A 22637-nucleotide genomic window follows, 5' to 3' on the forward strand; every position below is an offset into this window, starting at 1 on the left:
TGATCATTTACCGTTTGAAGGCAGAGATGTCATTGCTTCTGGAGGACTTTTTGACATACTTAATGAAATTATGTTTTTATGGTCTTCACTGAAGTTCTGTTCGGAGTTCTGTATCACTATGTTTAAGGCCTGATCCGACATCCATTCAAATCATTGAGAGTTATTCCACCCTTATACTACCCTTACCAGGGGGAGGCTTACCCTTACCAGGGGGAGGCTACCCTTTCCAGGGGGAGGCTAACCCGTTACCAGGGGGACTAACCCGTGCCTGGGGGAGGCTAACCCTTACCAGGGGGGAAGTTAGGTGTTGGGGCTGCCCTCCCCACCCCCCCACACAGCAGGGGGGTTCGTCCTCCGCGATCAGCCTGGACTCCGCCAGTTACCGACTCTCACCACGAGGAGGTTGCGGTTGGACTTGCCAATCAGAGGATTTCCTCAAATGAGGGGTTCCCTGCCAGCTTAATGCCGAGCCCTAACGGGAGGGTGGAAGAGAACTCGGACTCTACAGAGAGATACTTTCAGCACGGCTCTCGCCATCTCTCCGGCACAAATTATTCACCCCACCTCACCCTCAGGTTCTTCGGGAGGGGACTCAACCCCTCCGACCGTCCAGGCTCAGCAACTGAACAGGGTCCAGAGACGCATGAAAAGCCATTAAGAGAGCCAGTGACTTCAAAGGACTCTGGGACTAGGCCTTTAATTTTTAAAATACCTTAAATCTAGACACCAGGCCCAAGTGGAATCACAATCCAGCAGCGTATTCCCTTTCCCCAAATTTGTGTAAGGCAGATGTGTAGATTTGAATCCTTAGATCCAAAACCATCACTATGGTTTTGACTCAGGTTTTGTGTAAAGCAAGAAGATGCCAATATTTGTATCTAGTTCAGCTGAAGTCTCTAAAATGGTAGAGCTGAGATTTTTCCCCATTTTGAGTAGAAATCTAGCAAGAGCAATTTTAAAAGGGTCCCAAAATCTTGTATGGAAACCCTTTCCCCAGTTTGGGCATTTACATGAACAATGAATCCTACCCCTCTCCAAATCTGACTACCACCTTGGACCACCTTTATTTACATGCATGGGTTAACGGGCAAGGATTTACAGAAAATCTGAATAAACTGAGGGATAGTTAAAAGAAAAATGGGAAGTATCAATTGATTCCAATGACAAAATATGTCTAATGAACTAATAATAATTTCTAGCCAAATGACTCTTTGGGTATATTCTTCTGATTTTAGTGACAACCCTAGAGAGTGAGACCTGCACTATAAACTTTCAGGAGAGGTAGAATATAAGCAGAAGTAGTGCAGGCTTCCCTACACTAATGTATTTATGTGTCTTATCTTTGACTTGATGGGAATTACCTTACTTCACTCTCCATGCCCATTTGTCCTCTTTGTTAAGACTGTGGATAAGGATTCCAATTAGTTTTCCATCTTGTTTAGATCAGGGTATTGTTAGCTTGACTGCCTGAGCTAAGCTAAACTACTGCATTATCATATGAGGAAAATGGTGCTCTCAAACTGGATATTATAGGTCAATACCAGAGTTACCAACACACCAGTCTCACAATATTTTGTGTTGCTCTTAAAGCCCTGGCAGCAGGAATGAACAGATTCCATCACAAAGGCTCAGAAACCAGAAGACATAATTTCCTTGATGTCTTCTGGTTTCTGAGCCTTTGGGATGCAATCTGTTCATTTAAGAGCAAAACTAATATATATATATATATATATATATATATATATATATATATATATACACATTTCATGATTAAGACAATCTCATGTTATTGTGAGGTCTGATTCATGAACTTTTGGGGTTGGCAATAAACCATACCAATGCTTTGAATTGCACCTGGAACTAAAGCTGAAACCAGCATAAATCATGGAGCAATGTTCTCTCTGCAGGTCATACCTCAAAGCAAGCAAGAAGCTGCATTGTGTAATAGCTGAATTGTGTGCATAATCTCCAGGTCTAAACCCATGTATAGTAGATTGCAACAATTGATTCTCTTGGTTTTTAGAGCATTTTAGGTGGAAAGATGCTAAATATCAGTAAACATGATGTTAGTATAGTTACTAGTATCAGTTTGACAATTTCACAGACACTTTCTTCCTTCCCATTGCACTTCCTGTTTATATTTGTTTTAGCTGAGGGAGGGAAAAGAACATGCTTTTAAATGATAGCAGTTGACCCATCTGAAATTAGGTAGAGGGTACTTTAAGTTTGCAGAGAAAGTTGCTGAAAATTTTCACTCCGTGAGCCAGCCTTATCATTAAAGGACACTCAGCTCAGCAAGGAATAAAATTGTGGATTTCAGAGCTTGGCAGCTGGAGTGCTAAAGAAATCAAAGTCTAGTAATATTTTCTCTAACTCCAGCTCATAAACTCCATGTGGATTCTGCTACGCACGCTCCTAGGGATTCTCTAGTTGCTGATTTTTGCCTTTTGCCACCGAAGTTGTTGTCTATTTCTAGCAGAGACTGCCCATAACATTCTTTTGAAACCTAAATTTGCTCTACACCCCCAAGATACTTCATGACTTGTTTGAACAAATATAATTGACATGTGAATACTAGAGAGCTTTAAAAAAAAAAAAAAAAAGCTTTAATCTGCATTTTCATTACAGCAGTTAAAACCTGTTTTGTTATAAAATAATATAAAACTGTAAAGGATGGACAGTTCCAAGGCTTTTAAAGCCAGAAGTTCATGTTGTCAGCTAGCAGCAACGTAAGCACAAGAGATGAGTCAGGATTTGGATTAGTTCCGATTTTATGGCATCAATATCTCAAAAGCTCTTCTCCTGATCTTGGATTAAATTGGTGGAAATCTAGTCCATCAATAGCAAGTACAAGTAGAGATGGTTGAGATTTTTTCATAGGAATGATTTTTCTGATGAAAAATGCACTTTTCAGCAAAAACAAAATGTGCCATGAGAATTTTGGGTTTGCTGAAAATTTTCTCAATACACAAATCAAAATGACAACTCCCAGCTGTACAGGTGGAAGGTTTTTTGTCAATTTCACTTTGTGCCCATGATGTTGACAAAAGCTTTCCCAAAGGCTGTGAGATTGGGAATCCAGGGCATTTCGCCTCTCAGCTCCTGGAGCCGCATGGAAAGGCTGAGCTGCTGAGCTTTCTGCCTCTCCTGAGGGGCAGCTGGGCAGCCAGGATGTTCCATTTTAGATCTCCTACAACAGATTTTTTCTTGAAATTCCTGCTGGCAAACAAAAATTAGTGTTTTTGATATTTTATCCTGGTTCTGGATGACAAATGTTCAAAACCATAATTTTTCGCTGGAAGGGATTTGCATGTTTGGGCCAGCTTTAAATACAAATTCAACTGCTGTGCTTCTGGGGCTTTATGCTGGTGATTATGGGGGATGTGCAATGAGCCACTCATACCCAATAGCAGAGGAAGAGGCTATAGAAGGTTTCCTCCTGCAGACATCAAAAGGAAGCTGGAAGAGAGGTTGCCCATAGCTTAATAAGGAAGAGGCAAGTGGGCAGACTGTTTGGTGGTGAGGGGAACAAAGTTTCTTTTGGAGATTAAGATTAATTGAGATTGAATGTGTAGATTCATTGCCAGTCCCTCTGTGTATGAACATACAGACTTCAGTTTGCAGATCGATATGTGTACCATTCACACAGACTGAGTTAATGTTTCTTTGTTCAGGAGTTTTTAATTCAGTAATAAATTTGCTCCAGCTGAAACTTGGAGTCCCAGCCCAGGAATCAACATCTGACAAAACAAAGGGGGAGAGGGAACATGGCACTTCGTAAAGATAAAACGGAAAGTAAGATTACATTACTATTACCTAATATGGAGTAAGAATCTTTGTTCAGGGCACTTTAACTCTTAGTGATGACAATGGCAGTAGGGGAAATATTGATCTCTGAATTTGGCAGCTTGGTAAAGGAAGGACTAGTTTCAGCTGGGATTATGTATGCTTGGCATCTGCTCCAGAATATAGTATTTTACACCTACCCTCACCACCCATGCTATGGAGAAGCAGCTTGGAGTATTTGAGGCAGAATGTGACAGTTATCTCCGTTGTCAGTTTGAAGTGCATTGTGTCTGCTTCTTCAAATGACCAGGAGGACAGTGGCTGCGGACAAAGTCATGGCATATACTTGGGAAAGTAGTAAATTGGCAGAATACATGGTGGTTCAAAAAGAACACCAGAGAGAGTAGAAAAAAAGGGGATAGCTGAGGTAGCAATATATGACTAGAGTAGATCAGTGGGTTCAGCTGGATGCCACTAAGCACATAATTTACCCCTAAATTGACAAGTTAGGCAGTGGTGAATGGCACATTTTGTGAAGCTTTGATAACCGAGTGATTGTATGCTTGCCAGCTACAAGTGACTATGGACCTTATTGTCAGTGTCATATCTGGAGTAGCCAGCAGGCATCTATGAAGAAAAATTTGATCAGGTAAGAATTAATTGAGATCTGGGCTCTTAGTGCAAAGGGGACAGAGAGCTGATCGCAGAGGGTAGCTAGGGATTCCCCTGATATAATGAGAATTCCTGGTGACATAAATGAGTGTAGCAAATGGCTTCAATTCACTTGCTCCACATTCTTGCCCATATGGGGTGCGAGGGGATGGGGCAAGACAGTGGAGCTAGAATTCTCAGCAATTCTCAGCTGATGGAGTATTCGCTAGCGAACTGCTCCAGTTGGCTTCATTTAGAGCAGCCCTTAACCTCGGAGTTTATTTACCCAAAGTGTAAGTGGTCACCCACTGCCAGCAGCTCCAGTTTTGCATGGACAGTTCTGATCTTCCCCACTCTCTTGGCTAGCTGAGCTTAAGCAGTTGCAGCTTTCCATTACTTAAGGCAGCTGGGAAGGCTGCAAAGCTTGCTTGATGTCTCTGACTCCCCTTCCGCTACAAAGGCTTTTCCACTTCCAGCTTTGCAAAAATGGAGAGCATAGCCACCAACCACAATCCTCTGGGCAGATTTCTCCACTGCGCCCCTTTGAATAAATAAAGAGGCAAAGAGGACATTCCTTAGGTCAGGAGGACAGAAGAGGGAGAATCCCCAGGCAGACAAGGGAAAGTAGTGTCACTGAACGTGTGTCCGGTGGAAGGTTAGGAACAAAAATATAATTCAACAAAGGCAGATGTTGTAGGATACTTTGGAAGAGAAGTGCCACACCTTGGGCTAATATATCTTCGTTGTATAGTAGTTTCCACTGTCATCTGGTAACTGGTCTTAGGACTTATGATGCCTTGCATCTAAACAAAATAAATTAAAGGTGACCCACACTTAGCCAAACTGTTACTATAGCTAATATTTAAATAGCTACATTTTACAATGGAAAGTTAAATAGATTTTTTTGTGTTTCAGCATTAATCAGGATGTTTTATCTTCAAAAAGTCATGGAAGATGGGAGAGATTCCAGAGGACTGGAAAAGGGCAAATATAGTGCTAATCTATAAAAATGGGAATAAGGATAACTGGAGAATTATAGACCAGTCATCTTAACTTCAGTACCCAGAAAGATAATGGAGCAAATCAATTTGCAAACACTGTCAGGGTAGTTAAGCATTGGAATAAATTGCCTAGGGAGGTTATGGAATCTCCATCATTGAAGATTTTTAAGAGAAGGTTAGACAAACACCTGTCAGGAATGGTTTAGATAATACTTAGTTCTGCCATAAATTCAGGGGACTGGACTAGATGATCTCTCAATGTCCCTTCCAGTACTATGATTCTATGGTGCTGAAACAAAACAACTTTTTATTTGCTATTTCAAAATACTGAGTATTTTCCTTATTATTATTTATTATTAGTAATTAATTTATTTAAAGAAATGAGAGACAGAGCTTGGGACATCACAGACCTTCAACCCACCAAGCAAAAAATACACTAAGAACATCAATGGTTGTTATTAGTACCCGTTTTTTTATCCACCCACCTCATTGTTCTCTATGTGTTTGTATATGTATATGATGCCTCCTATATGTTACCCATTTGCTGTATCATTTCTACCTACTGCATCTGAGGAAGTGAGCTGAGGCTCATGAAAGCTTATGCCTGCTGAAACTAAATTTGTTAGTCTTTAAAGTGCCACAGAACTCTCGTTGTTTTTACTAAGAACATCAGCATACCTGGAGAAGAATTTTAAAGAATTGTAAATGTTAGAGTCCAGCTTGTCAAAACTCAGCAGACAAATTGGATACTCACATGTTTGAAAATCCTAGTAGCTGTGTTCCCTCTTTTTATGAAAAAAAAGTTGATAGGATCAAATTTGCAGCAGGCATTACATGTTTTCCATTTAAACTTCACCTTTCAATACAATTGTTCTTTGAAGAACCATCTATTCTGTAATTTGTGAGGTACAGTATATGTTATCAAGATGCCATACCTCTATGACAGCATATTGCTATATCCAGGTAAGGTATCAGTTACTTTACAGTAATCTTCTATTAGTTAGCTTTAAAATACATAGAACACAGGGAAAGCTCCTGATTTTGCTCCCTTTGAATTTAGTGGAAGTGTTCGCATTGACTAATGGAAGGAGTAGGCCCCAAAAGTGTAAGATACCTCCTCTGAAGTCAATAAGTTATCTAGTTGCTAGCCTGTGAGCAGTGCAAATAAGTGTAATAAATATGGAGTGAAGTGTACATTTCAGCTGATCATTTCTAAGAAACATTCCAAAAATTTCAGACATATGTAGTTCTTTTCACAGAAACAGATATTTAATAGGATGTCAGGTATGCCTTTGATACTTAGCACAAAATGGTAAAGATATTCATGTTATGCACAGAAAACTAAATACAAAAGCTGAAATCTGTAATGCTAATTCAGTGCTAAAAGCACTGCTTTTAGTGCTACTGCTAAGCTTTTCTAAATATGTGCATATTAAAAGAAAATAAGATTCCATCTTCTGAACTGCTTGTCGGCATAAGGTACTTAATGAGTATTAATGACTACTTGATGTGCACTGCCACCTCAACAAAGCATATCCTAGTGGCTGGGAGAGAAATAAAACTTCAACAAAATATGGCTGCCATCAGAATGAGTATTTTTAAAAATTGTTCAATGAAGATTGTATCTCTTGAGTTAGTTTTGTTTAAAAAGATAAAAGTTCAACTCTATTAAGATTATTGGGCAATACACACTGTGGATGCGTGAACCAGTTCAACTAATATGCACTTTACCTCTCAAATTGCACCTGAATTGAATTGTTTTAAGTCAAAATATTTTTAAACGTCCCCACCAGCACCATTTCTATATCCCTGGGCACAACCACATTCCTCCAAGGACCAGATATAGACGTCAAACAACATGTGAGAGGTTGTGCTTAGGACAGAGTATTTCTGTCCCCAAATAGAAGTATGAGAAATCACGCAGAAAAATCTATTCTTAAGAATATCTCAGTCCATTTTTGCAGGCCAAAGGGTTCAGGATAATTGAGATCAGGCCACTTTACGCAGCTGGATGCACTTATCTGGACACCATTTGAAGTTGTCCCATCACTAATATGTTGTAAGGGCCCAATCGAATGAATTCTTATTAACATGAGTAAGGAATGGTCATGTGAATAAGGGTTGCAGGATCAAGACCTACACCAATGAGAGCATAAGAAAAAAATATCAGTTAAAATAGCCTGAGGATTTTACCTTCCTACTCATCTTCCACTTAAGCCAACATCTAGGAAGCCCCCAGAGTTAGAAACTATTTACTTTACATTCCAAAAGGGTATGACTGAGGGGACCTGATTGCTTTTACCAGTGTAAATAAGGAGTAGCGCCACTGAAATCAGCCGAGATGTGCTGGTGTTAGTGGGGCTATTGGTTCCCAGGACTCTCCAGTGCAGGAGAGTGGTCAAGCTAATAAGAATATCAAAATAAAGTATTACATTTCTAAATCATATCTCCTACATACGTCAGTGCCCCTCAATTAGTTTTAAAGTCTTCAAATTAACAGCATTTGTTCCCTACTAGCATTAAAATCATCTTATTTTAAAATCCTAGTTGATTTTTTGGCTTGTACAGATCTTGGGACGGATTCTGATCCCACCAGTGTAAAACCAAGTGTAACTCAGCTGAAGTCATGGGAGTCACAGTACTATGGAATTGGAGCAAGAAAGTTAAGAATCTGACCCCTTATGTTCAAATAAAAATGTGAATTAACATTTTTATCAAATCAGTATTCTACTTAAAATCTAATATACAAAGGCAAATATTCTAAAGTGGTAACACTTTTATATAATGTGCTGCTGCTAAAGATAATTAGTTAGCATCTGTGAGTCCTTATCAAAGAAAGTAGAATATGGTGATTATCTGACACCCAAGTGATAGCTATAATTTTGAAAAACTAAATGAACTTGCCCTTGACTGTTCAGTTAGTCACTGGTGTTTTCTCTCAACCATGCTACAAGCATATTCTTTATAATCCTGTTTATAATTCTAAAGATTCTTGGTTCTGTAGATTCTGAGATCTTCTGTTCACAATTCCAAATTAATTACATGATCACATATTAGTTGAATGGGAGTTGCTTGACAATACAGAGGCTGTGATAATAAGCAGAGTTGGGCAAAAATGTTTTTTAAAAAGTGAACATTCTTGTTACATTTGCCATTTTGTTTAGCCCTAAACCAGCACTATATAAACCAGGCCACATTTATATAAGTACTTGGTTATAGATTTAAATGCTTCATTTTAGGCATCCACATTTAAAACTACTGGCCTAAATGGCTTATATACAGCAAACCTGTCATAACCACGATTAGAAACCAAAAATCCTAATTACTAAAGCCACGCTTAATTCATTACATTAGAGTGCCCATCTAGACAAATAGTTCAACCTTAGACTTTTTTCATCTGCAGAATGGGGATAACAATGCTATTTCATAACTATTTTTGCAAGGTGTTATGTAAATGCCATGTATTATTTAAAAGCAGTTAGTAGTAAAAGTGGCATAGAACCAATGGCTTGTAGCGTTGATTTTAATCCACCTGAGTATCTGATTTTGTAAACCAGCAACCCCACTACCTCTTTTCAAAATTCACAAAGGAGAATTTTCAAGCGATATGGCTTTTTGAGATTTCACAGAAACAGCCTGTGAGAGAAAAGTATTTTGCAAGAAATTTCCTTAAGAAGTGTAGTAAAATTTCTCTAACTATTTTTGGATATTTCATAGATTGAAAAATAAGCAAATTCCATACAGAAATATGAATATTTTGCCCAGTGTTCTGATGTAGTTGGTGAAAGATGGAATACTCAGAATGTCAATCATCTGGTTATTGTCAGCTATCAAAATGGGCTCTTAGAGCTATGGGCAGCTGAGTGCATGTGAGGGCATCCCTGAGGCAGCTCTAAAACTTATGCTTGGGGTTGAAGCACCCACCAGATGGCTCAAGAGTATGGGAGGTGTAAAGGTGGTATAAACCTACTGTTTTCCTGCTTTTGAGCCTTGCACCAAATATTGTCCTGATGCAGTGATGACCTAGACTCATGAGGTTAACTTTTGTCACTCATAATGTAAGAGCTCTACATCTAAAAGAGGCTGAAAACTTTTGGATACTTCTGTTGCCTATGAAGCTGAGAATGTTCTACATGGGGGGAGAAGGGAGGAAGCAGAGAGGAAACCCAGTGTTTGGATGGCATAGGAAAAAAAAGATAAAACTGCAGTACCATGCAATAAACAAATAACTTTTTCTGAATAGAAGCAAAGGCAGAAATGAGATGTCAGTCCCTGACTCAGACAAAACTCTTCTTGAGTTCACTAGCAGTTTTGCCCAAGTCAAGGCTGAAGGACTGGGCCTTTTATTTGTAGTCACATCAGCCCAGATCCAGCAAAGAAATTAAGTACAATAGAACCTCAGAGTCACGAACACCAGTCAACCACACACCTCTTTTGGAACCAGAAGTACACAATGTGGCAGCAACAGAGGGGAAAAAATACACTATAGTACTGTATTAAACAAACTACTAAAACAATAAAGGGAAAGCAGCATTTTTCTTCTGAGTAGTGTTTCAAAACTGTATTAAGTCAATGATCAGTTGTAAACTTTTGAAAGAACAATTGTAACGTTTCGTTAACAGTTATGAACATTTCAGAGTTATGAACAACCTCCATTCCTGACGTATTCATAATTCTGAGGTTCTATTGTATATTAAAAACTTCAAGTACACAAAAAATCACTTTGAAGTTAACAGGACTACTAAGGTGCACCAAATTACATATGTGTTTAAGTTCTTTGCTTGGTCAGGACCATTGGAGCCAAACCTATAACCCAATTCTGCATAGGTCAATTCACCCAGCACCTTTAATAGGAAATTTGGAAATGCACCACATTCTGGATCTAGCTTCTGATCTTTAGTTATTTTCAGACATAAAACTAGAAGTGAATGGAAGCACAAAGGGGAAAAAAGATCTTTTTGAAAAGGTAGTGTTTCATGAGCATGCATGGCTAGTTCAGATAGTTGTCTATGAAACTCAATGTTATTCTGCTGTGGAATGATTCCAGTGTGGGGACTGGTTAATTTTAGAAATCAAAATAAATAAATTAAAAAAGGAGATGCAAATTACTGTATATGACAGAACAATAGGAAAATGCACAAGAATAGGGAAGAACTCTAGAGAACAAAATGTGTTCTTTTGCTTCAGAAGCCACTCTCTTTTTGATGTAACACATAGTGTCAGCAAATGTTATACTAGGCATACAACAGGAAACATTTACATACATCCTTCCTATGGCCATTGGTTGTATCTTTGAAAGTTCCAGCAGTATGTTAACATCAAAGCAGCCAGAGCCTGATTGTCTAGTATTTAAAAGAATGTAGAATTAAAAAAAAAAATTCAAGAGAACTATGTGTCTTTTAATTTTCCTGTGCCTCAATTTACCCTTCCGTACACACAATATGTATTGATTGCTAGGGTATTGTGAAGCTCAGTTGTTTGTAAAACATTTTCATGTCCTGGGATTAAAGAAACAGTAAATTGCAATAACAAAGTATTTCCACTTGATGGATCGTATAGATTAGTATGAAAATGCAACTGTGGTAGTGGTTCTATGTCCAGGGCTGGATTTAGGAGCATGCAACCCAGGCACAACCTGGGGTGCCAGACTTGTGGGACACAGAGTTCAGGGTGCTGTTTTTGTTGTTAGCGACAAAAGGGAAAATAGAATGTTTGAAGTAAAATGTTTCAGGTGTTCCATATTGTAACAATTTGGTGCATGCCCCCCCCTGCTGTTTAGGTCTTCTGCACCCACAAACCACTCACAAACATCAGCTTCATGCTCCCACCAGTGATCTTTACTTCCAAGTTGTTACTCACCACCATCTCTTCATACACAGTCCAGCTTACCAACCCCAGGCTCTGTTCTAGGGAAGCTCACCTCCATGACCACCACCACCATTACCACCTCCTCCTGCCCCTGCCTTCTCTGACTGTTCCTTCCTGGGAATCTTTGTAGCCTGGCAGCTGCTCATCATCCCACTTTGTGCAGGTTTCCTCAGCCTGTTCCAATTCCCCCTCAGTTAGAGCTGCAGAGGCAGGGGACTGAAGCAGCCTGATTTTTCCCAGCACCCTGTCACATGTAGGTGGATTAATTTGTCACTAACCTCCTAGAATGTTCTGGATCTTTGTAGAATCTCGTGGAACCTTCCAGGCTTTCTGAGAACTACATTTTCCTTGAACCTCCCAGAACATTGTCAGCCATGCCCTCGTGGGTATATAAGTGGCAGGGTGTCGCCAGTCAGATTTAAGAATGAACTGAAGGGAAGTGAGAGCCCAGCTGCAATATTGTGAACCTTGTTTCCTTGTGTAATTGTGAAAGTATACTTATGCTTTACGACGTGAAAAGTGTAAGTAACAACTAATAAAGGACATATTTAAAGAGATGCCAGAGATATCTATCGAACCCCCATCTATGCAACAATATGAAAGAAATACTGTAACTTCTTTTGACATGTGTAACACATAATGTCTGATGACTTTCTAAGACTACAGAACATAGACTTTTACTCTCCCTAATACTGTCTGTTTTCCCCCATAAAAAAATGAAAGATGCCTCTGAAGAAGCCTTCAGGAGCTTAGTATAGGAAGCAAAAAGCTCAATTGCAATCTAGTTTGCTGCAAGGAGCAAATTTGGTGGGAAAATATCTGAAACATTGACCTGGCTTTAGGCAGTCGTGCTTGTCCCACTGCAGAAGAAATTGAGGATTGAAGCGTAAATGATGAAATTCCTATTACTAAGGAATTAATAGATTTATCTGATGATAAGGAATGAAAATGTGAGAAAAGTGATGGAGAATCATCCAGTTTTCCTGGCTGCCTTGAAGACAACGGATTTGAAGATGCTATCACTGTTGTCAAAGAACTGGTGGAAAACTTAGGAGTTGAGTCTGCCTTCAAAGAAACTCATATTCACTGGAAGAAGAGACAATTTGGTTATAGGCAGAGATGAAGTGATGGGAAGCTTGGAAGAAAAATTCAAGGGGGAGTTTTTTGCTTGCTCGATGACACTGCTTGAGTGTCCATCGAAGAAAGGTTTTGGCAAACAAAACACCACAAAAAGACCTAGGTGTTTTTGTATGACCTTAGTAAGCTGCCAAGGAACATGAAAACACTCTTGAACAATTGTACAGACCTTCACCGGATACTGACACATGGGGAATGTTTGGATGTCAATGATAAAGCCCTCTGTGTTGAACTGGACAACATCTGTCACATTTTGCCACATGAGAAGCATTCTGCACTCCAAGTTCTTCAATTCATTCATGTTGCAGAGCTGAACGACACTTTTCCTAATGTGTGGATAGCTTTGAGGATTCTGCTCACCCTATTGGTCGTCACAAGTGGTGAGCACAGCTTTTTGAAGTGCAGTCTCATTAAAACATATCTTCGATCGACAATGGCTGACAAGAGACTGACATCACTTGCTATTTTATCACTTGAAAATGCCATTGGCCAGTCTTTGGATCTCTCTAATGCTGTGCTTTAATTCGCGAGGGCAAAGGTGTGAAAAGTGACCCTTTGAATTTAAGGACTAGGGTTAACATTCTAAGACTGTCTCCTACTGTAACACTTTTTAATACTAGTCCATCCCATGTTGGTGCACAGTTCAATTAGTGCATTTCAGTTATTCTTAAAATTAAAGAGTTTCTATAAGCTTAGAGGACAAACATTTTATTTATTTATATACAGCATGAATAAATACAGATTAACAGATTTTAGAATGCAAAATTATTGTTTTATATGACAGGGATAAATCATGTTTGCAACTCATGCATGAAAATCATGAAATGGGCTTACAAATGCAATAAAAAATAAGGTATTCAAAAGTTTAACAAATGGTGGGGGGGAGCGCCAAAGATGTTCCTTGCTTGGGACATCATTTGTTCTAGGACTAGCTCTGTCTATGTCTCTGGGTACAATAAGCTTGTGTCCGTCTGTCTGTGAAGGATCCTTCTGGGGTACAACCTGGAACTGGGGTACCGCAGAGCCCCTTAATTCCCTAGACTGGGTTGTTTCCCTCCTACTTTGCCAGTGATAAGCAGCAAACCCCTCCAGGTGCTGTTATCATTCAGCCCAACAGTAGGTGGAGCCCTACACCCAGCTAGACTGCATGAACGCTCTCAGAGCCATTCACGAATCTCACATAGAAAGGCTCCTGCCCAGTCACTCCAGCTCCCTGTCCTGCCCGGGTCAGAAGTCTGACCAGCAAGTTTATCACCCGGTTCATTCCTACCTCAGTGTGAAGACGATATACACCAATTTTTGTTAACTGAGTTGAGATTTTTCCAAGCACTTAACAGAAACACACTGTTTTAATTAAGAATATAAAACAGGTTTATTAACTACAGAAACTTGGACTTTAGGTGAGTATAAGCGGCAGACTGTGCTCCGCCAAGACGGAGGGTTCGTGGTTTGAGATCTCGGTGGCGAGAAAAGAGCAATCAGGCAAGCCAGTGCCCACAAGAGCAGTTTATTTAAGCTACAAGGAATACAATGAAAAAGGCGCTTACCACAATCAGAGAGTTCCCCTCTCATTTCCTCTCAATGAGCGAGCTGCCCTAGAAATGGACCCAAACTTGTAGCACCTTGCACAGGCCTAGTGAGAGCTTCGACTCCAGTGTGTTACCTCTGTCAGGATATAGTCCACTTTATCATTCTGATTAGTTATCTCTTGATCCACTAAATGATTGGCTATTGACACTTGTTTTTCCTTGCACTATTGGTGTGCTTCTGGCACCTGATCAGTTATTACTTCCCTCTCCCACCATCATGCACTATTTCTATTCCATTTATGGTATATGCATGCATTCTTACCATATATAGATGATATTTCCTACCCTAACTGCCTTTAAGCTGCTTTAAGCCAGTTTTGCAGTTAGCACACTGCTGCTGTTTCAAGCTCATATCTAGGTCATGGTGCAGTTAGTATATTTTCCCGCTTATCTCAAGCTCATGTCTAGGCCATCAGGCCTTGCCTTACCACTATGCTGCATCCGCATCACAATTTTCTTCCCGGCCCTACATAGACATAAGAGATCAGAGTTAGATGCCAAAGAAAATAAAGATAAACGTGCAATCTAAATCTTACACCTCTCACACTAGGCAGTATCTAGATTAAGCAATTTTCTCGCCCCACTTGAATGTTCCAGTTCTCACTATATTGGCTTCTCCCAAGCCTGGGTCCATCTTTTAGTGTTTCAGCGTTCCTGTTGTTTTCAGCGTGAATAGGGGAGGAGAAAATGACAAGGCATGCAGTTTCTGTTATATCTTCTCACCATGTGGCCAGTAAACATTAGTCCAGGCATGTCCAGGTAGGCTCTGCTGAGCTACAAGGTTGTTCAATTCCCTCCCATGTGAATAAGTCATGGAGCTGAGCAAGCTCCATTGTATAGTTTTGTGCAACTGCCATTGTATTGTAAAATCCTTTGTTTACAACTCATTTGCTAATTGACGGCTGCTGAGCCCTTCCCACGTGTGGATGCCTCCTCTGCTGTTACTAGCAAGCCAATAATATACCAATAACAGCAAAATCTCATAACTTGTTATATACTAGTGATACACATATTTTGACAGCACAATGGGTTTTAGCAGATTATGACATGTCATTATTTATTTTACATGGCATGCTTAATATGAACTATTACAACCATACATAAATGATTAATATGGGATTTACGGTGTGCTGCTTTGGGGTACAGTGTGTCACAAGGGCTACCTTCAATACACAACTTAAAACTCCAATCATGATTTGTATTATGTGGACAATAAGTACAAGTTAGGATTACTTGCTAAACCTCAACCAAATATTTCCGGGCTTTCAAAGTTTTGTTCTAATAATTTTGTTTTCAAATTAGACTCACGCTGTCATGGTGTTTTGTCTCAATTCTTAACTTATTTTTATGTCCTAAAAGGGAACCATTTTATTGCTGCTATGAAAAGATTGCACAGTTTGTATTAGGGTAAAGAACAAAGAGTCTGGAATCTGAGCACTAGATCAAAATAAAACAGCAGGATGGTTATGGTGCATGTATGTGGGAGAGAGAGAGAGAGAGAAATTCTATTAGTTTCAATGTGTGGTGTTTATTTAAACAAAGGTAATTCTTAACAAGATGCTATGGATATTGATAATAGTTGGGAAAAGAAAATAAGGAATACATCTGTGGAAATGGTTAATTACATGATAAATGGACATTCTGTGTAGAATTTTTAGAAGCTGTTAGGTGATTTCAGAGTCTACATCCAACGAAAAATAAATGAAGTTTAAGCTCTTCAATCACCTAAATTTTACCCTCTTACTGTATTTTGTCTCTCTAGGGTTCCTCCAAACACCTTGCTTTCTACCCTCAAGCTTGCATTTTACCTTGCCAGCTTTTTGTCAGGGATATTCATAACTAGTGAGAATCCCACACTTGCTGTTTCACACTGAGACTGTGCTGTTTGCAGGCTGCCGCACACTGATGTGAAATAACCTTCACATGCTGAAATATTTCATTTAGCAAGACTTAACACTTCACGTCCATGTTGTCAGGCTTCATTCTGTGTGGTGTGACTCAGGATGACCCAGCGGGACATGCTCTATGGTTTGAGTCACAATGCAACTGCAAATTGTATGGTCAGTCCCCCCCCCCGTCCCTCCCTCCAACATAGACAGATGCAAGAAGCCATCAGTGTTGAATAAGTGCATAAATGGATTTCTCAGGCAGTACCTCTTAAACAGCTTAAAAGTGATAAGGACAGGTACACAGCTGCTCTAATTAAACTAATGTTCTTCATGTGTTTGTAAGCGCTAGTGTCCATTTCTGTCCATTACTTATATATTAAAATTTTTTTGTCTCTTGGCATTATTGCCTGATTTCTGGGTGTTTAGTAATTTAAAAGGGGCTATTGGCTCACCAATTGATCTGACCAGAAGATAATGAGACTCTAGTCCCGGAATCAGGTTCCAGATGAGTTTTATAGGGACCCCCAGGGTGCATGACAGGAATGCTTACACTGATAACTGAATCTGTATAATTTTATAAGCTTTTTATTAAGATAACATAAAATGATAGACAAATGACTTATTAAAAGAAAATGAATAATCAAATGGATAATGGATAGGATTACAATCTTATTTTAAAGAAACGTGATATATATATATAGATATAGTATGCTTTGAATTAATATATTCATACCCTTCCCTGATGACCTGGTTGAGAGAGACGTCCGGTTCCTCAACTCTTGAGTAGAGGGGTGGAGAGTTAGGCAATGTTTGAGAGCTAAGAGCTATAAGGCTAAGACTATCCCTACAAATAATACTAAGTATAAACATAGAAAAAAAGATTATAACACAATAACTAAAAGAAGTTTCAAGAAGGAGTAACTAACTGTTGCCCCAAGTAACATAGTTTGCCCCTTCTTATATCCAGAACAATATGGGTCTTCCTTCTAAGTCCAAACTTGGATTCTTCACCCCTAAATTATTAGGGTACACTTATTTTATAGGCTGGCAGTTTCGTGCATATTAATGACATATCCATATCCTTTCCAGATGGTTCCAGTTGGTTCGCTTATCTCACCTTTGTTATTTCTGGCCCTTTTGTGGGTTTTGTGGTGTATTTGTGAAGTTTACCCGGGACATAACCTGAGATAGCGCCCCTTGTCTTGATGCCTTCAGACTTATCTAGAGTAAAGGTTATAAACATATATGTCTTATCCTTTAACATATCATTACTTATTTGTGCCAAAGGTCCTAACATATGGATGCTAACTGCCTTAGCTTTCATATAGGATGTGGCCTGTAAGGTACCTTGCATAAAAGCTATAATACTTTAATATGAATCTATGACTCTATTATAACAAAACAACACTACTTAAATCTATAAGAAAAGGTGTATATATATGCACGCAAGCAGGCTAGTCCTATAGACTACAAATCCCCCTTTGATGGGGCGCAAAAATTAATCCTATCACACAAGTGTGGATATGGATGGTTAATTGTTTGAGGGGTAGTTTTACCACCTCCTTCTACGGCTCATGGTGGAGGAAGAGTATTATAATGATGGTTTTCCATGCCTTGGTGCCTTACAATTATGGGTACCATGGATACATATTTTTCAACATTATTATTTGGTATCTGGTTGGACTGGGTTTTGGCCTATACTTGTTAATTTTACACTGCAGGCATCCTAATAGGATGAAGATAATTCCTATTGCAATTTCCTATACAACAATCCATCTCTGTAATCTGACTTTTACCCAGGGGCTTGCTGAAGGTTTCTTGGTTTTATCCATTAATTGGGTAATAGCCTGTTTGGCCTTGTCCATATTATTGATAATTTGTATGAGGTGGGTCTCTTTACGAGACAATAATTATTTTAATGATAACCCTAGTGGTGGAATATAAACAAGGAATGTTGGTGTACTTTGGATAGTTAAATCTTGATAAGTTGGGTCAGACAGAATAGTAGTGACATTCTCAAAGGTGGGAATAGGGGAAATTGCTTGATTTCCAATTAATGTAGGTTGCTCTGGAATAAAACAAAAATTTGGGTCTGTGACCTGAACTTCAAAGGACCATAGTGGCACCTTCTTTGATTGGTTACCACGCACAATTGGCCATTTCCAGCATAGGACACCCTCTCCATAGGAGTTTTTCACTTCATCAGCCTCACTTGGCATGATGAAGATGATTTGTTTTGTAATTCTCCCTGTGCATGACATGTTCATTTTTTATTAGGTCTGGAACCTTCCCCTGTTGTAGAACTTGCAGTGTATCTGTAATAGTATTTATAACATATTCTCCATATGCAGAGCAGATAATTTCCTTTCCTAGATATTGGTCCTTTTGCTGATTATTGTTTTTAGTGACCAACTGGTTAATTTTAAGTTGGATTTCGTTAAACAGTTGGGCTATGTCATGCATGTTATAAATGTAAATCACTTCTCCCGAGTTAGTTCCTTTAGTCCCTGTAACATTGGGTTGATTACCTGGTTAATTTTCTCCCGTAATACATAATTTATTTGTTTGCGAATTTTCAAAACATTTATTCGATTTCAGATTGACATTCTTGAACCAAATAGTCCTGTTAAAGACCCCAAAAATCCAAGAGGATTTAAGCTCCATTTTCTTCTAAGGGTATAGAATGTGTCACCCATTCCCAACAGAGTAATGTCTTGCATTTGCTGTTGGTAAGCTGCAACTTTATTTACAAGGAGCACTAAGAAAAAAGAAGCCACTTTGGTATGCTTGCAATAACTAAATTTACCTATCGACCAACTAGACAGTTTCAATACTACGGGTATATGCATGAACCGAACTTGATTAACCAATACCATTGATATGGGCATTGTGGTAAGACTGCTAGTGGGTCCTGGGTTTACCACTGGACAAATTACATCATCCTGTATTGGATCATCATAATCATAGTCGATAATTGGATGGCATCATGCTGAGTATTCTGCAGACAAATAGTCCACAGGCTCTCCGTCCATCTCCTCGGGGGCAGCCAACCCTGTAGAAGGGGAAGCTGTCCTTGGGAGAGAAGAAAATGAGTCAATGGAGGCCACAGGACGGTCCAAGGGTACTGGGCTTTAGCCTTCCTATATCAGCTCAGTTAGGCATGTCCGAAGTTCCCGGATATCCTGGCATTGAGCTTCAAGAGTCTGCTGCTATGACATTTCACTTACCCATAAAAGTAAAGGGGGAGATGACTAAATGCTCTCATTGTTGCTCCTTGGTTCAGATTAACTGCATCAGGTAGTGCTGTTTCTGTTCCCTGGTTGAATGGCTTTAGTTGCTAATCAACACAGTGCAAACTGTTAATTTTATAGCTGAACATACAATTTGAAATTTGCTTTCTGCAAATGTTTGAGCTTAAAATAAGCTTTTCATAAGATTTCGTACTAGTAAATTCAAGCACTTAATTGCTTGTGGAAAGCAAATGTGAAAGTGTTGGCAATATAATTAAATCCAAACCTGCTTTCAAATTGGGGTACTGTTTTCAGGCTGTTTACCCAACTCTTTTCCTAGGAAACTTTTTGCCATTAAGGAGAGAGAAAAAATTAGGAAGCAGAGTATGTAGGATTCTCTTCCCCAAGACCCTTAATGGCTAAAGATTAATGATGGCACCTTAGGTCCACAAAACAGCTATTATCAAGAAAGGAATCCACATAGGGAAATTATCATTTTTAGTATCAGGGAATTCAGGAGTTTTATTGGTAATACAAGAAGACATTCAAAATAGCACTACGCTTTCCCTACAGTCCATACTAGAAATCGCATCACAGGAATAAAAACTTTTGACTGTGGACGTATTAATCTCTTTAGACATGAATATTACCCATTGTGTTGATTTTCATTCAATGAAATCTGACATTCTCCTGTAAAAAAAATTATCATGCTGCAAAGAATCACAATGAGCATTTTGCATAGGGAAAGCAGAGGAGATATGTAACTTCTACATAACCTACTGTGTGATATCTAGGAAATGTCAAATGTGATTTCATATACATTTGTTCTGGTAAAAGGTGGCAAAACAAAATGTGACAGTACTAATAAAAGAAACTGAGCAGTTCCAATCAAACACAGTCGGGCTGTCATGCTTTGGCTGCATTTCTTGTTGGAAAATGGTTGAAAAACACACAACGTATTATTTTCTTGACAAGTCACATAAGTAATTAAATGTCTTTGCACTGGTTTGCCTAGAATGCTTCAATAGCTTTGACTTCTTTCAGGTATCAGCTTGTCTGTTGTACCAGTCAGTTTTTATGCTTCTGTGTTAGCAGGATGATAGTATGTTGACAAATTACAATTCATCTTCTCTGCAATGTGTTGTGAGCCTTTCTGTCTTTGTTACCTAGAGCTGCTGACTACTACTAACTTTGTTTCTTAGGTCACATTCAAAGTACTTACATAGAATGTAAGGTGTGGGTGTGAATCGAGTTTATGAAGTAGGGAATCAATGAACTATCTTGGATAAATTAGGGCCCTCATCACAGCCAATCCCAATCTGTGCCCCAAACAAAACCTGAACCTGAAATTAATTATTTTCAAATTGGGTAATGATCAAGTTTTATTGTTTTGGGTTGTTTCCCGATGCGGCTCCTGGTTTCTGTCAAAAATGGATATCAGCTTGTTTTGGCAAAATCTTTTGCCTGTTTTTGGAATCTTGGTATTTTCATATGCATCCATACTTTTGGGTGTCTATCTTAATTCCTTGTCCAGAGCTTTTGGGCTTCCCCAATCACTACTATAAAATTGTTGCAACAGTGTCACACAAAATAGTGACATTACAGCATTAACTTCCTCACATTTTCATTGCAGCCCAATAAAACTAGTGATCATATCAACCATATAGTGTCACTCTCTTGACAAGTCCTTCTAGTAATATTAGAATGTTCACCATTAAAATGTCAGAATTTGCCACCAATTACCAGAGGAGTCTAAGATTAAACCATCTTTACCTAGCCTTCGAATAGAATTGTGGTAACTGTTAGCAAATGCTCAGTTTATAATGGTAACAGTTGTACTTATGCAACATGTGCCAGTTGTTTATCTGAATGAATCCAGTAAACCACCCATTGCCAGAGTCATTTTGCACAGTAAGCAACATTTCAGTGATCTCTAGACAAGCTGACACCTACCGGCTGTCTAGTTCAGCTGTGCGTTTGTGGAGCTAGTGGCTGGCTCTAGAATTTTCAATTAATTATTCAATTTTCTTATATGAGAGAGGATTCTTTCTCCATATTTACATTTACCTCCTGCAAATCAGCTTGATCCCTATGTGAGGAAAAATAGGGATACCCTCTCCCCACAAGAAGAACATATGTGCAACATCTCAAATGTTGCTTCTTAATAAAAACGGGCCAAGTTTTTAAGGCAAGACAAAAACTGGAATGGTAGAAGTGTGCCAACTGTCTTTGTGTTTACTTGTTTTTTTTTGAAGTGTTTAAATTAATTCACTTATGTGCCCTTTCATCTCAAAGGGATAAATTAGTTTTGCACTTTTTAATATGTAACTGGAAAAAAATCAAAAGACATGCATAACTGAAGCATAATAAGGCAACAGTCTCTGTGTGTGTCTCTTCCTCCCACCCACACATACCTTTATAAGCAACCATGCAGAAAGAATACTAATTCTAAGAAAGGAAAATGTTGGCAAGCTTCCCTCCTGTGCTCTTCAGCAAAAGTGAAGGCAATTAGTAGAAATGTTACAGGTGCAGGATCCAAACAGTGGTGTTGGTAGCATGTTTAGCCTCAACTATGAATGGTATTTTTTAATGCTTTTATTCTTAAATAAATAAGATTCTGCTCAGTATCAGGAGCCACTCTGTGCCATAAGCATGGATGCATTCTTTAAAAGCTGGGAGGATGTGCAAACACTAGTAATTGTGATTCGCTGATATCCTGTTCAGACAAAGAGCTCTGCAGCTGCTATTCTAAGGATGGTCTGTAAGTAAAGCTACATATCTTGTTGCTAAAACACTTGCTGCAGCATTCTAGCTTTCAGTGGAAACTGTTCTCTCTTACAATTGAAAATATACAACTTTTTCAATTTTTTTAATGCAATCTGAACTAATGGGGAGGTAGAGGAGGAGCAGTTAGCTACTATAAAATGTCTTGATCCTTTTCGCACAGAAATCAATAGCAAACCTTTCACTGATTAAAAATTTGTGCAGGATCAAGTGCTCTAATGCAAAATTTTAATAGTGACTTTATACTGTCTTGTATTAACAGGTCAGCAAAGGAAAGTATGAGGTTCCCATTAAGGTTTTGCATTAGAGCACAAGTTTTATTAAGCTGTGTCATAAATATATATTTGGCATCTGTTGGAAGGATGGAAGTGAATATCCTATGGAGTGTGTAATTGACAATATTATTGGAAATGTGAAAGTGGCAAGGAATTCTTGAGACTTTTCCCTTAACTAGGTAGATGTGGTGCATGCAGAGGCAGCTAACCAAATGCAATTTTTGTTTGTGCTAATTCATTTTCATATTCAGCAAAACATCTCATTTATGAATTTACCTGAAGCTGCCTCAGAACTCAACACTGAAGTGTCCCAGAAATCAGGGGCATTGCACAGAACTTAAATCCATCTTCTTACACAGTGCACAAGACCTTGCATATGAGATTAGTTGGTCTTCATATTGACACAGCAAAGAAGGAAAGATGTAAA

The sequence above is a fragment of the Emydura macquarii genome, unplaced genomic scaffold, assembly GCF_026122565.2.
Source record: "Emydura macquarii macquarii isolate MOO-44397 ecotype Brisbane River unplaced genomic scaffold, CSIRO-AGI_Emac_v2 contig_3517, whole genome shotgun sequence".
NCBI lineage: Eukaryota > Metazoa > Chordata > Testudines > Chelidae > Emydura > Emydura macquarii.